Below are 15,133 nucleotides of genomic sequence, written 5' to 3' on the forward strand. Positions count from 1 at the left end.
TTCATCACTGGTGTCTATGGGAATTTATTTACCGGGTTGCACCCTATGATGTTTCAAGGAGGTGGAATTTCGTTGGCTCCTACAATTGATATCAAGTAATACTGACGGGTACCAGGCTCTGATCAGTCTCGTTCAAGGTCTTTTATCGCTCACAGTTCATCACACCTTACGGTGTACCAAAATGTCTCCGGCAATTAGACAAGACCCTCTAGCTTAACACTTTAATTGGATCTTCTACGGTTCTTAATGGTTCAGCCTGGGGTATGTTGATTGTCTTAGAAGATATGAGGTGGGGATTGAGCAGGATAAACCACGGACTAGCAAAGAAAGACCAGGAGTTCCTTCAAGGTACCGAGGACTAAGCCCCATAGAACTACTACTCCCCTCCCCCTCCCCTTCCCACCCCCGCTTGAGTCCGATCCACACTCTGGTAACGTCGTGTTACCACAAATTAAATAATAAAAAAAAATCACAAGGGAAACAGACTAGACGAATTACAATATTTTTAAAAGTTGTACAAAGAAGTTGAATGTAGCGGGGCTTGAACTACGCCCTCCCGAATAGCGAACCGGTAGTCTACCCACTGAGCTACAACCCTATGTTAGCGGTTCCCCATTTTTGGTCAAGGTTTTTATTCAAGGGCGCGTCTGACTAGAGTCCCTTGAACACGGAACTCGACTAACATGGGAACCACCACCGTATGGCTGGATAGCTCAGTTGGTAGAGCAGAGGTGGCAGGTTCATACTCCGCTTCCGTCAACTTTTTTAACTTGTTTGTATTAATAAATATATAGATATACCAAAAATAAATAAATAACAGAATCATTTTGGAACAGGTTTATCTCCCAGTCGAGGACCCCTAAGTGGCACTGAAGATTTTCTTACACTTTACCGAAATTGAATTTCCCCTAATTCCCGTGACGGTGATTACTCTTCGAGAAACTTTCACGACTTGACTAGTGCGGTTTATATGGTGATCAATCATCACATCTCTACGAAGTTACTTCATTTTATCAATCTTAGAAAATCACGATGAAATTCCCCTTCCATTCTCGAGAAATCACTGGAAATAAAGTCGCCACGGTAAAAAAAACAACCTCCGATCGTTTTAGTTTTTGACTTGACTCTCATTCACACAGAACAATCCTAACAAATCTCACCCCTGATATAATAAGAAAGACACATCGGTGGATGTTACGTCGGTGACTTACTGCCATGACATTACAGGTAACTGTGGGCTAGCAAGGTATTGTCCAGGAATGGAGCCCAGAACTAGACTACAAGATGGTCTTGATCATCAAGCGGACGAAGACAAGGATCACGTGACCTCCCTCATCATCCCTGAGTCACGATGAGAAGTGAAAAAAAAACCCAAGAAATCGCCGGTTCCTTGACTGACCCTAATGGGCTAGGGGGAAATCCATTTCACATGGTGCTGGGACAGTCAAAAAGCAAGAGGGAAATCTGGGCAAGCTGACGGGGGAAACGGGTCTGCGTGACCGCAGGCTGAGTTGGTAATGAAACGGTCACGCGGCACTCACTTAAGAAAAAGAAAATCAATGCAATGCATTAAAACTGCGCACGGGAAAAAGATAAACGATTCTATTGTCGGGTCAGTTCGCTTTTGCAGCATGTTATGTTGTTAACCCTACAGGTAAGAAAAATATTGTTTTGCATGCACAGAGTGCTTCCATATTTTATGTCCGATTTGATTTCGTCTATTATTGGGTTGTTTGGTCAGTTTTAGATAAGTTTCGTTCTTGTTTTTTTTTAATCAGGAGCGTAATTCCTGTGGGAGGGGGGTATATATCCCCCCGACCGGCTATTGAATCATCACACCCCCCCACTTTTTCGTGAGGAGAAAAAAAGATGCGGATTTTGAGGTATTGTTCGAGGATCCCAACAACCAAAATGTATTCAATAATACTGAAAAGTGGAGAAACAAGTGCAAAAGCTTATAAAATGCGCTGTTAAATTTAATGTAAGCGCGACTATACATCTATATACTGAAGAGCGCCCCCTAGTGTAATGTGGTATCCAGCTCGAGTTACCCTCCCTCCCCCCCCCCACACTTTTCGAATTTCTACGACCGGGCAATTTTTGGACTTTGGTCATCCCCATTACCCCCCCCCCCCCAATCGTTGGCACAGATTTACGCTTCTGTTTTTAATGAAACTAAAGTGAGCAAAACAATAAAAAAACACTAACCATCTAAGTTGATGTCGTTGACTTAGTGGCTGGTATTTCCGTGTCCGGACCACTATGAAAAACGGACTCACTGGTTGCATTGCGCATGCCTATTAGTGAAGATGATTAGGGAAGTGACTGGTCACGTGTGAGGGTTAGAGTTCATATAAGGTAAAAGAGACCAGATGTGGGAGTCCCAATTTCATACGACACCGGTACCCCCATCTTGTTTTTCAAGTTTGCTGATTAGAGCTTCCTCCTCCTCCAACCCTTAACATCAAAGAGATGAGGCTCGTCAAAACACATTCAACAAAATCTCGAACTCCAGAAGAAGCAAGACGGTGATTTTTCTGTTGCATGCAAGCAGTGAAGTGTCTCTGAACTCCAAGAGCTGATATTTTTTCCTTCAAAAGTGTGTTATCACCTCTCGTCAATCCGTACCTGGGTTCAAAATATGTGTATAATTTTGCAAATATAGAGGTGATGATATCAGGAGTAGGGGAGGACGGATACATGCTTAATGTCACGCAGGCCCCGGACCCTGACAAAAAATCATCTCCGTGCCCTCACGCACAAGAACAAACTAGCCCCCGGGTACCTAAGGCTGACACACCAGTACGAGGGCAAGGCCCCCCTTCTCCCCTCCTCCATAACTAGCAATTCCGAGATGGCAAATCAACCGAAATTTGTTCGTAATTCCAAGAGGAAACGACAACATATTCCGTTTGAAATTAAACTGGCAGCTGCGGTTCACGTTTCGTGCTCTAGATTTTCCCAGTCGCTGACCCGAGCTGGGTCCTGGTTTCCGGCAACTTCCGATGAGTGAGTGTTGATGATCCTTTGGAGCCAGGGAAAAAGTAAAGGGGGAAAAAGTAGAGTCGAATTTGATAGAAAACTCGGCATTTGATCCAAAGCAGACATCCGAGAACATACTGAACTTTTTAGATACGATTTCGCCAATATCCCATGATAAAAACTGAACTCAAATTGGAAAGAAATTCGGTCTTTTGATCCAAAACAGACATTGGAGTACATACTTAACATTTTTTTGGACAGGATTTCGATAACATCCCACGATTGAACAATTTGTGTGAGATTGTGAATTTTGAAACAGTTAAAAATAGAAATGGCAATTCCAGTGTTGTGAAAGAAAGCGTACTGTCCATGACAGAGCCAATTAATCATGATATCCAATTAATGATTCAGAGAAATGATCCAACAACTCCTTTACAAGATGATGGATGTATAAGATTTAAAAACATATTTCAGGTTTATTCACTGAGCTCTTAAAAGCTCCGTCAAGGAATTACATAATTATGCTGGAATCGCCTAAAAATAACACAAACGGAAAGGAATTTTTAAGCGAAACCATGGAGACAGGTGTTCTGTAGAACCTGAATCAAGACAAAACACGAGGTCAATGAAATGAAACGATGAAATGGTATCACCTCTCAAATACATTTCATCCGTAGTCATGCCGATCTGGAGCACAACTTCAGGCACAAAATTGCTCAACTGTCACAAAATGTGAGGAAGCACCGAGGATTAGGCAGGAGCTCAACTCATGGAATCTTCCTATAGATGTTATCGGGTGACAGCAAAGATAGATGTACCCACACGATGCAAGGTGTGTTCCCTGATTTCAGCCTTTTAAAATTCCCCAAGACAAAAGGCTCACAAAGGGATGAAACCATGCGTCTACCTTCATAACATTGCAGTTTTAAATTCAAATTAAATTGGTAAATGATGCCTCTTTCCGATATTGTTTAAAACTTAATAAGGGCATAGATAGCCACCCAATTTTAAATTAAAAACGATCAAACAAAAACCAAAACCAAAACCCAACGAACGAAACGATAACAAAACCTGACCCGTGATATATTAGTAAGCGTTATCGACGATTGACTATTTTGGACTCCTCAGACAGATTCTTAAAAGGACGATCTCTAGTGATTGTGGGTGCTTGTAATAAGGGCTGTGCATTTTTTTTTCGAATAATTTAGTATTCGATTATTCGAAAATTCGGTGTCGGAATAAACTTCAAAAATGTTAAAAATGTGCCAGTGTCACATGAAAATCGGACTCGTATGCAAATCGGACTCTTTTCCCCTTTTATTGGTTAAACCCTCTCACGTGACCGGTCCCTCTCCTAATTATCTATGCATGAGCATGCGCAATACCACCAATGAGTCCGTATTTCATAAAACCTAAATTCATGCTACACCAGCCTAAACTGGTCACTGGTCGAAAAACTGAGCTTATTAAAATAATTCGAAGAACAGGTAGCGGTGGCTGATATTGGACTGATTAACAAAAAACCTTAAGCTATAATATTCCTCAAAGTGTGGCATTTAACAACAGTTAAATCACAAAACGTTTTAAGTCACATATTACAGAATTATGAATCGAAAACAAAACATGTTACTCGGATATTCGGTGGTTGATGATGAAATATTCGTATATTCAGTATATTCGGCACAGCCCCGGTGCTTGTGGGCTGGTTGGGACAGTGCCCAAGACGATTATCAGAAGGAGATGACTTTCTACAGCACCACCACATCCCCGTAAAAGTATCTTGTATTAAATCCCTACCTCGGGTTTTCGAAATATGATACATGGAATATGTTTCTGCTTTAAACAAAAGTCTTCTTTTGTGACTGTCTCCTTTTGATTGTACTGGGCCTCTGCAGAAAACTTCGCGAGTTTTCTCGAGAGGGTTCAGTTGAAAAGAAAAAACAGAGTCCCCTGTGGTGGCAAAAATCATGACAAAGCCTCTTTAATTTCAGCAGGCAAACCTCTTTTTTCCCCTTTCATTCAAAGTTGGAGTTTGAATTGGTCATTTCCGAAGCCAGGAAAGAAGAGTAATAGTTAGATCCCGGTAAACGGCCGGCTTTTATTTCTTGCGGGGTCCGGGTCTATGCCCCCAGGGTCGGCCCCCGTATAATGACCAGGGTTTCCTCGCTGACTGAAACCGCTGAACGCGGAACAGCCTGAAGGAGGGAAAGACCGTCCCAGATCGGATGGATGAACCTTATGATCTCACATCACCAGGGGATTGTACTGATCTTTGCCATTTTCGTTTTTGCAATTCATTTTTCCTCTTGCTTTATTAAGTGGGAAGGCGGGGGGGGGGGGGGTGAAACACATGCACAGCTGACCTTTTCTCTGAAGGTCAATTAGCCCAGGGACAGTGTGCATATTAACAAAGTATAGGCACAACAAGTAAACGTTGAAATTATTCTTCCTTCTCCCAAGTTCTGTGCCAACTTGATATTGTTGAAAACTAGGGCACATTTTTTGCCCCGTGTTTTTTTTTTCGAGTATCAACAAAAATATAAATTGCTATTTTCTAGAAATACGAAAGTTATTCACTTTGGAGTGAGATATCGAAACGAAAAAAAAAAAATCCTACAACGTTTAATTATGACATGATTTCTTCACAAATGCATTTGCCACTAATAGGCCTATTTTATTTCGGTGGATATCTTTGTCATTAATTTTAGTGGCGCAAAAGACAAGAGCCTTTTTTCAGAGGGGTGCAGGCTCCCAAAACAGAACCAAGAAAGAATCGATGTTTTTCGTTAAAATAAACGTACAAATTGAAAATTCATTAGGAGAAAAAAAATTGAATTTGTTGAAGAACTTGGGTGCTGGTTTGGTCAAGTAAAAGTTCATCATTGCTTCATTGCTGACGTGTTTAAAGAAAAAAAGTAAGTAAAGTCTGTCACGAGCCAATGTGGCCCATCAGGCCAGCGTTTATCTCCGATTTCAGTAGCATGAAACAAATGAGAATATTTCTACTCCCCCTGGATGGGATGCTAGTCCATCGCAGGTTACTCCCCAGCTAATGCCGGTACCCATTTATATATACTCCTGGGTGGAAAGAGGCAAGTGGGGTGAAATGCCTTGCCCAAGGACACAACATTATGCCAGTAGATGGATTCGAACCCCTGACCCTCTGATCGTGAACCCTAACCACCAGGCCACATTCCTCACTGGAGGTCTAAGTATAAGCAACAACAGACTACCCTACTCCCGAAACTTTCTCGACAGAAAACATGCACAAAAATGGAAGAGAAATCTAACAAAAAGTAAAAGGAGAGGGTAACAGAATACCATACATGCAGGAAAAAGGAACCACGGTGAAAACACCTAGTAAACTTCCGAAATAAAAAACACCATCTTTTTTTCTTTTTTTTAAAGGAAGCTCTTGTCGACTGGCACCCAAATAACGTCAATACGGGGGCTAAAAGATCACACACTTGACTTAAAATAAATAGCAAAAAAAAAAAAAATCACCAAAAACAGCCGAGATCCCGTAAATCTGGAACTAAATCTGGCGAAAAAAAAATACTTGAAAACAAAAAAGAGAACTATTCTGTCAGCTAAAGGTCGGCCTGGTGGACTGAATGACGTTGACGCCCTCGTTGCGATGATCCCCAAAGGGCAAAAGTAGGTTATTTTGATAATAAAAATAGAACGGCTGCAATCCGCATGGGGAACGGACGTTTGACACCGCGCATTGAATCGCCAAACAATGGGGGCGCACTACACTTTACAAAAAAATGACATCGGTGGATCAATGAACGATGACGCGCCTCATATACGTCGTATCGCGGGCGGGAAAGACCGGGGTTATTTTCGACTCTATCGAGATGCCATAAAAGACTCACGTATCGAATAACAAGCAAGAGTGCAGTGCGGGCGTTAGGTGTGAGCAAACCTATCTGTTTATTTTGTGTGTAAACAAAATATCTCCGTCATTCTGGCCCCAAATCCCTCAATTCCGCTACAGGGATTTTTAGGGGGGCCGCGGGTGTGAATAGTGCGACTCTTAAGCCATAAGAAAAAGATAACAAACAAACAAGCAACATATTGAAACTTAAAACGGAATAGCAACACTTGGGGGCAAAGGATGGACATTTTATCTTATTCGTATGTGCAAAAGGTTAGGTTACGCCTGTAAAAACTTTTATGTGACAATGGAAAACCGCTAAATGTGTAGAAATCAACTTTCAAAATTAGATAACGTCTGGGAGGACAAAATAATAATAATGCAAAATAGGCGATAAAATAATGTTTCAAATAGGTTCTCATTCTAAATGACAAATGTTCGTTTCACGTGCCCATGGTAACTGATGATATAAGATTTTAATTGATTTTGGATGGAAAAAAATGTCTAACGCCATAGAGAATGGTATAAAACATCACATCAACAACACAGCCCCCCCCCCCTCCCCCGCAATAAAAGTAATGGATACAAAATAAGTCCAATCCAAACAGAAGCCATATTTTCCCGTACTTGGTGTGTTATCAAAGAACTGTTAACCCCTGTGGTCCCTCCTCCTCATACGCCCACATCAGTCTCATAATTGACGCCAAAAAGCGGATGGCAGGTTACGGTAAAATGAAAAACTGCCCTCTGTCGGGGACGATAGGACAGGCTAGGCAGTGACAGAGGAGCGTAAAAAATACGCGGAATCGTACGCCTGACAGTGTGGCCAATACAAGATGGGAATGTTGGCAATACATTGGGAACTTGGAATTTTTAATCCAAATTTCAAGAAATACTGAGATTTTGTGCATTTTTGTTAACCGCAAACAATTTTGTATTATTTTGTAAAGTAAAGATGGTACAAATATCGTATATTATGTATATTGGTTGCAGACTTGTATGACTCGTGACTTGGACTCGGACTCGAGTCCGACTCGAGTCCCATTTTCCGTGACTCGGACTCGGATTCGAGCCAGGATGACAGATGACTCGGACTCCGACTCGATGTTGGTGACTTAAATACAAATCTGATTGGTCGGTTGCGTTGTACGCCTCGCTGGTACTGGCCCCATCAAAATTTGGTCTGTTTGATCTTACCATCGTCCGTACTATATTGGAGAATCGTGAGAATTCTTGGGAATTTTACTGCCATCATCTTGGGATTTCCAAATTTGATGAGTGGTCACGCTGACGCTTAGCCTACATAACAGACTGCTCTGCTCTTGATTACCTTCACGGATCAAGACATAACTACAAGCACTCACACAAATCCTAACCAAAAAACCACATGACACTTAAAATCTCTTTCAACTTGCAAAGAACAACAAGGTACATAATCTAACGAAAATTGAAATTGGTATCTCCATATCTCCAGAGTAATATTTACGAGCTTTATGAGATTGAGACTGGGGGGAAAAGATTGGTGCGTCCAGTTATTCATGGATATTTTGCGTATATGTCAAGGGAGGGCGCTGTGCACTTTTTAGATTACAACATTTTGTAGGAGGGTTTACCAATAAAAGTAAGCGGCATAATCGGTATGGAATACGCAGGAACACTGTATGATGGTGTGTTTATGGCGACACAATTTATCGTGTCAACATGTGAACAAAAGCAAATGCCTGATCCATTGTAAAAATAACTACGGTGAAGGAATCCCATCAAAATCATGGGAAATAGAATGGTTTATTCAAAATCATTGATTATATTTCGAAGTTTATAAACTGTTCTCATCAACTGAAAACGGTTTATGAACTGTTTTATGCTTGTTGGCCTATTCCGAATGGTCTATGTCAACAAATTACACTTCTGCGTCCAACTCCTGATGGCTGAATGAGTAAGACCAGCACTATATAAACCTCGAAACAATGACTTGGCGCTAAAAATACTACAGTAGCTGACACAAACAATAGAACAATACTTTCACAAGAAAGTATCAAAACCAGTCACAATAGCCGCCGCACAATGGTCGAACAAAGCACTTCCAACTGACACCCAACTTTGAAAAGATCCCGAGCCAGGGCCCGTACAGTTTTGATACAATTATTGTTAGCGAATTACGGCACAAAACGGCATTGTAGGCCCTATTGACAGAAATATGTCAATCATTCTTGCACCTTCAGCTGATAAAAACCTTGTCAATTGCTCTTTTGTGCCCCGCACATGTTTTTACAATAGATACAAATACTGCATTTCCTAACTGGATTTAAAACAATATATTCCAATTTCACATGAGTAAACTCACTTATAAATGTATTTTCTTCAAAGCTCGAGTTTCCGTTTATTTCGGGTGTAAGCATCACGTGGCGGCGGATTTATCTATACATGATAACCTTACACCGTTAACAACGATTTTTGTATGCAATGAATCGCGACTTACGACGAAAAAAATCATTCATGAAACAATGGCATCGCAAACAAAGGCATTTTGTTAGATTGTGATTTTGACAGCACTAGCAGTCAACAAAATCAAAATACATGAAATCCTAACACTTCTTATAAATCCTATTGGGATTTTGCAGGATTTCCTTCTTAAATTTTCAATTCAAACGAGAACGATGTCTCTCAAAGTTTCAAAATACATGAAAACACTAACAAAGTGTGTCTGCTTACCTTACAGTTGCATTCCATCCAAACACACCACTTCGTTCAAAATGAACACAATCTTCACACAGCCGTCCAATATTCACCAAAATTGTATGTAGATATCCAGATATAGCTCCTGGTCCGCGAGATCCTTCTCTTTGGAATTAGTCTGGCGAGATTTCCTTTCAGTTCATTAGCAGACCAATAATGATTCCAGCATAGGTAAGGCTTTCCTAGAAAGTAACCACGTACAATATCCGAGTACCGCCTGCTGCTCTCAACAGCTCGAGATAAAACCTGCGTTATGCACACAAAAATAGAATTATGTGTTTAGTAATGTCGTCTTCTCGGCACTGTTGACCGTACCATTGAAAAGTGCTTACACTTTTATACCAACAAAGGTTTTGTGGTCCATTGAAGTCTTAATGCTTTAACGAAGAGTCTGGGCTATATTATATACCCGATGGACTCGTGTCAATATTGCGGTGTCTTATGAAGATGTGGCGTGGGTCGGGCAAGAAGCTCGTGGCCGCATTGTTTGTAGTTGGTTATTGCTGCATGGAAGTGACTACATAGATGACAGGAGAATGTCCAATGCATGTATTTTTCCACAACAGAAGGATAACATCATACCTCGATCCAATTATGTTGACTCCATTGTTTCAGACTAAATGGGGTTCTGAGCGATCAGCGCAGTTCTTGGCATGGCGTGCTTTTCATGCCGATCAGCCTACCATACCAGTCACTATTCCCATGGAGCTATAAAAAGGATAGCTCCATGCTATTCCTAGCTATTTCCGCGCTGACGAAGATCAATTATTGGCCACATTTCTGAACAAATCCTCGCTTATGCTCTTACAGATTAACGTCACTCCAACTGTAAGCGGTGGGGATTAACTTGTGCGTTTCCCTCAGTTATTCCAAACACGACGTCTATTTTCCCCCAAGTATTTGGACCTAAACTGACCACTCTGTGCCGATAGATGGCGCTACACACAATTTTCTTTTGATAGGAAACTCCGCTGTGCAAAGTTTGCTGATATTGTAAGTTTTGTAATTTTAGAACTTTATTCTACACTCACAAATCATAGAAATTCGATACCTTTATTGTTCTTGTGTTTAATAATGACGTGCTTGAAGGGTGAAGAATGACATGCATGCAAATATTACACCTTAATATCGCAAAATGATAATTTTAAAATAATTTTTAAAGGGTAAAGGATGTACTCGAGTGTATCACAAGTCCTCCAGTCCCAATTCAACTCACAAGCTATTCAAGTGAGCTTTGACAAAGGCATTCCTTTGTTATTGTTCATCCACTGTTACTTGTGAGTGGACTTGTTAGTGGACTTGTGAGTGGACTTGTGAGTGGACTTGTGAGGGACTCGACACTAAATCCTTAAAACATTTCACGTGGTCCAAATTCCAATTAAAAAAAGAGACTGAATTTTCTGCCGTGCTTTTCTTTTAAAGTTTCATATTTCTTCGGATTTGTATAATGCGCCATTACAAAAACAGGCAACAAAACCTCTAAACGCCACCCGAGGGCACATTGCGATCCCTTCAAATCATATTTTGTCCGATCCAACTTGTCAACAGTTGGCGGCATATTTCGCCAACAGCCGATGCAGAGCCACGTGGAACGGAGCCTACTGTACCTGTCCTGGGTTTGCGGCGCAGACTGAAAGACCAAGGTGACCCGTTACAAACGAGGACATGCTCTCCCCCGGTAGAACAAACAAGACACCGTCAGAGAGAGGGGCGAGAGGGTTAAGTGAGGGAGGCACTCACGGGACAGGTGTGAAGTAGGTGATCGCTGCAGGGTACTTCCGCTTTATTTAAAGAGACCTACCTCATTGCTCTCAAACAACTCGCACAAATTCAAGAGCCAAATTTTAAGGCAAATCAAAAGAAAAGAAAACGGGAAATGAAATTACAGCAAAACAAACTCCCGAGGAAAACAGGCATGTCTTAAACATATACATCGCATGATATTTTGACAAGTAAATTTTTTTTGCTGCACATCATCGTTCTGTGCTTGGATGCAATTAAAAATGTATCCGAAATCTCAATAATCCAAATTCTTGAAGTTATATTCGCAATATTTTGGGAACTATAACGTGTTTATTTCGCACTCTTGCAGGTCTACAAAACGCAAGTTCCTTCAGTGATGTTTTGTTGACAATAGCCTGTCTAAGATGATTTAGTTAATGCGTATATGATTATTAATGAATTTTTCGTTATGATGCGTCTGTAAAAAAACACACACATCGCTCCACTGTCTCTGAACCTGAACCAGAAGACAATTTTCATTTCATTTCACTTCGAAATATTAATTCTTCTTGTAAAATGGCAAAATTAACATAGGATAATAAAAGGTATTAAAGATCGGGGTATGATCTTTAATACCTTTTTTTAAATCCTATTTTAATTTTTACCCTTAAAAAAATAGTTTTTTGTTCTCCTAACGTATTTTCAATTTGTATGTTTTGTTTTAACGAAAACAAACCCTACTTTATTCCGATTTGGGGCGTCTGCACCCCTCTGAAAAAGGAATTTCATTTTTGTTGCATGTGAGAACCGAATTATCGTCTAGCAGCCAATAATTCGATTTGTGTGAAGATATAATTCAATGACTAAACGTTGTGGATTTTTTCGTTCGATGTCTCATTAAAAAAAAAACGTTTTAATTTCTATAGGGAAATGACAGGAATTGAAAAAAAACACCCCCAAATATATAATTTTAAAGGTGAAACTCGAAAATATAAGGGGAACGCATCTTTAAATAAAGGCATAATAAAGCTTAACATTGTAGAATTGGCAATACAACATTCTCCAAATGTCCCAACAATCCGGGCCTAGCCTAGGCAGGAGACCGGGAGTCCGCCGTAACAGACGGCAGTGTAGCTCCCTGCAACCCTCGCATGGGACCGCGTGCAAACAAGGCGTCTGTCAGACCCTGGCTTGAGCTGCTCGCGTCTGTCCGACGGTGTTGATGAATGACTCTCGAGTGGCCCAAGTGTGATGTGTGTAATTGACAGCATTGTGTGATTGCGATGATGAGGCATCGAGCGCATGGGACGGTCGCCACAAGGGAAGCATTAGTAGGGCCCACGAACTCGCGATTGGTGCATGGAATAATTGGTTAGTTTTAAAGGTAATGGAAACATTTTCTTTTGGGCATTTCTTTCAAGGGCGGATCTAGAACACAATTAAGGGGGGCCAAAAAAATGTTTTTCCCCTAAAAATTTCATTCAAAAATTTACGGTGTGACGGTTCGGGCCCGTTTAAGGGCGCCGGAAAATTTTTGGATTCTAAATGCTGTGTGGTGCGATCAGAGGCAATGTCCGAACACTTTAACAAATTTCTTTAAAGTGGTGTACGCAGTGGCTACCTATTTTTGCGACGTCACTTAAAAAAAAAAAATAATTGGGTTAGTTTTTTTTCGGGGGGGGGGGGGGGGGGTGGGGCACAAGGGCGGATCCAGGGGGGGGGGGGGCAAAGGGGGCCATGGCCCCCCCCAAAAAAACGAAACCAATTATTTTTTTTATGTGACATCGCAAAAAAGGCAGGCAATGAGTGCACCACCATCTTTTCCTCAAAAAAACATTGGTTAAAGTGGTCAGAAATTGCCTCAGATCGCATCACAGAGCATCTAGAATCCAAATTTTTTTCGGGGCCCTTCAGCGGGCCCCGAACCCCACGCCGTAATTTTTTTGACCCGCTTTTTGGGAGGACCAAATTTTTGTTTGCCCCCCCCAAAAATTGTGTTCTGGATCCGCCCTGGGGGGGGGGGGGGGCATGGCCCTCCTTGGCCCCCTGGATCTGCCGTTGATTTATTTTCGTAAGAAACAACAAAATTGCTCAAATTCTTAAGAAGGGTGCATAAAATCATATTAACTTGTTCGCTCATTCACCCATTACAATGACGTAATGAACTTAATATCATTGGATAAAGGACATCCTGGCCTTTTTTTCTTGCAGTTGCCTCTTTCTGAAATATTCAGTTCATTTCGGATAATTTACATTTAAAAATAGGTATACTTTCTTTTGAAACTCCCTGTACATTGTGAGAAAACGGAGGGGGGGGGGGGCTCGTAACTGGATTCCATTGTTAACGCACGTTAAAATCTGTGCCCGCCGGCACAGTTTCTAAATCCACTTTCAGTGATTTTTTTTCTTCCGAATGATACCATTTCAGGCGCAATAATTTCACAGGGTATCTGGTATCAGTCCTATCTTCACTTTGAACAAGGATTTTCTCGTGAAATCGGTAGGTATATTTTCGGGTAACTGCCAATGTTCTGACGTCTCTTTAAGGCAGAAATGCGCGTACGGGAGGATGGCGGCATCGAAGCAGTATAAGTTACTACATGATTTACTTTTCCTGTGAAAAACTTCTCTTCGCTCAGTTGGAAGAAACTCCGACCGGTTTGCGAAAGTTAGAAAGATTACTTTGTGGAAAAGTACATTCAATTGCGTTTGAATGATGGCCAAACCCGGTCAACGGTCACATAGCTCGCCTACGCGTGATCCATCACAATTCTGAACAAGTTTGCCACAAGTCACTGTTAAATCAGACGTTGGTGCCTCTACTTGCGCCAGTCAGAATATCACTGTGCACAACAATGATCTGTGACATGCGTGCAGTTTGGGCAACTAATAATGCAAAACAAGACTGCGTTCTTAATCTGACCATTCAGCGGGCGCCTTCTATCGGGTCTTCGCTATCCCGTTCTTGTTTTACAAAAACATGGCATCCAAATTGACCAATCAACAGCTTAGTCCACATTTCTGATCGAAATGACGTCACAGTTTTCTTGAGTCGACTCCGATTGGCTGGCGTGCGCGGTCGCATAAACTTTGCATGTCAGGACCGTGGCTCTGCACAAGGGAATAGTTGATCCTCAGACTAGTCAACTCGGTGTCCAGCCACAAACCTACGGCCATTTCATGAAGCCACTACGTAGATATAATGCTAAGTAGAAATAATGTTAAGCAAGCTTAGAGGGTAAGCATAAATCAGGTGGGTCCCAGTCAGGAGAAATGTACAATGCACAGCATTTTGGCTGGTAACCTTTTTTTTTTGCTAAGCAAATATTTTCCACGCTCAGAAAATTCTCTGCTTAGCAGCTCCGAGAAATTTGCCACTGACAAGTCACATCACCGAAGGGGAATTCTTCTACCGTGAGTTGGCTACAGTCAGCCGACGGTATATGCATATCGCTCCGGCCAAGGTTGCTGATTGGCCCCGGAGCTACAATAACTCGCAAAGAGCGAGACCGAGTAAAATTGGCCAGGGAAGTTGGCCCGGATAGCTTTCAGACAAGCAAGGGAAAATCGGGAATAAAAGCCAATGAAAGAGCACAATAGAAGAGGACAAAACGAGCCATTAACAAATCATCAAATAAAGTAAACAAATCATCAAATAAAATCTCTTTTACACTGCCCTCGCCCCATTTCCCAGTTTTTATAGCCTTCCCTCACCAATTTCATCTCATACTGGGTCTGGTCATGGAGCTAATGGTCTGGTACGAGTTCAGTAGACAAAATCAGTAGTTTCTTTTGACATGGTTATTTTTTTCT

The sequence above is a fragment of the Patiria miniata genome, unplaced genomic scaffold (genome assembly GCF_015706575.1).
Source record: "Patiria miniata isolate m_02_andy unplaced genomic scaffold, ASM1570657v1 HiC_scaffold_2, whole genome shotgun sequence".
NCBI lineage: Eukaryota > Metazoa > Echinodermata > Asteroidea > Valvatida > Asterinidae > Patiria > Patiria miniata.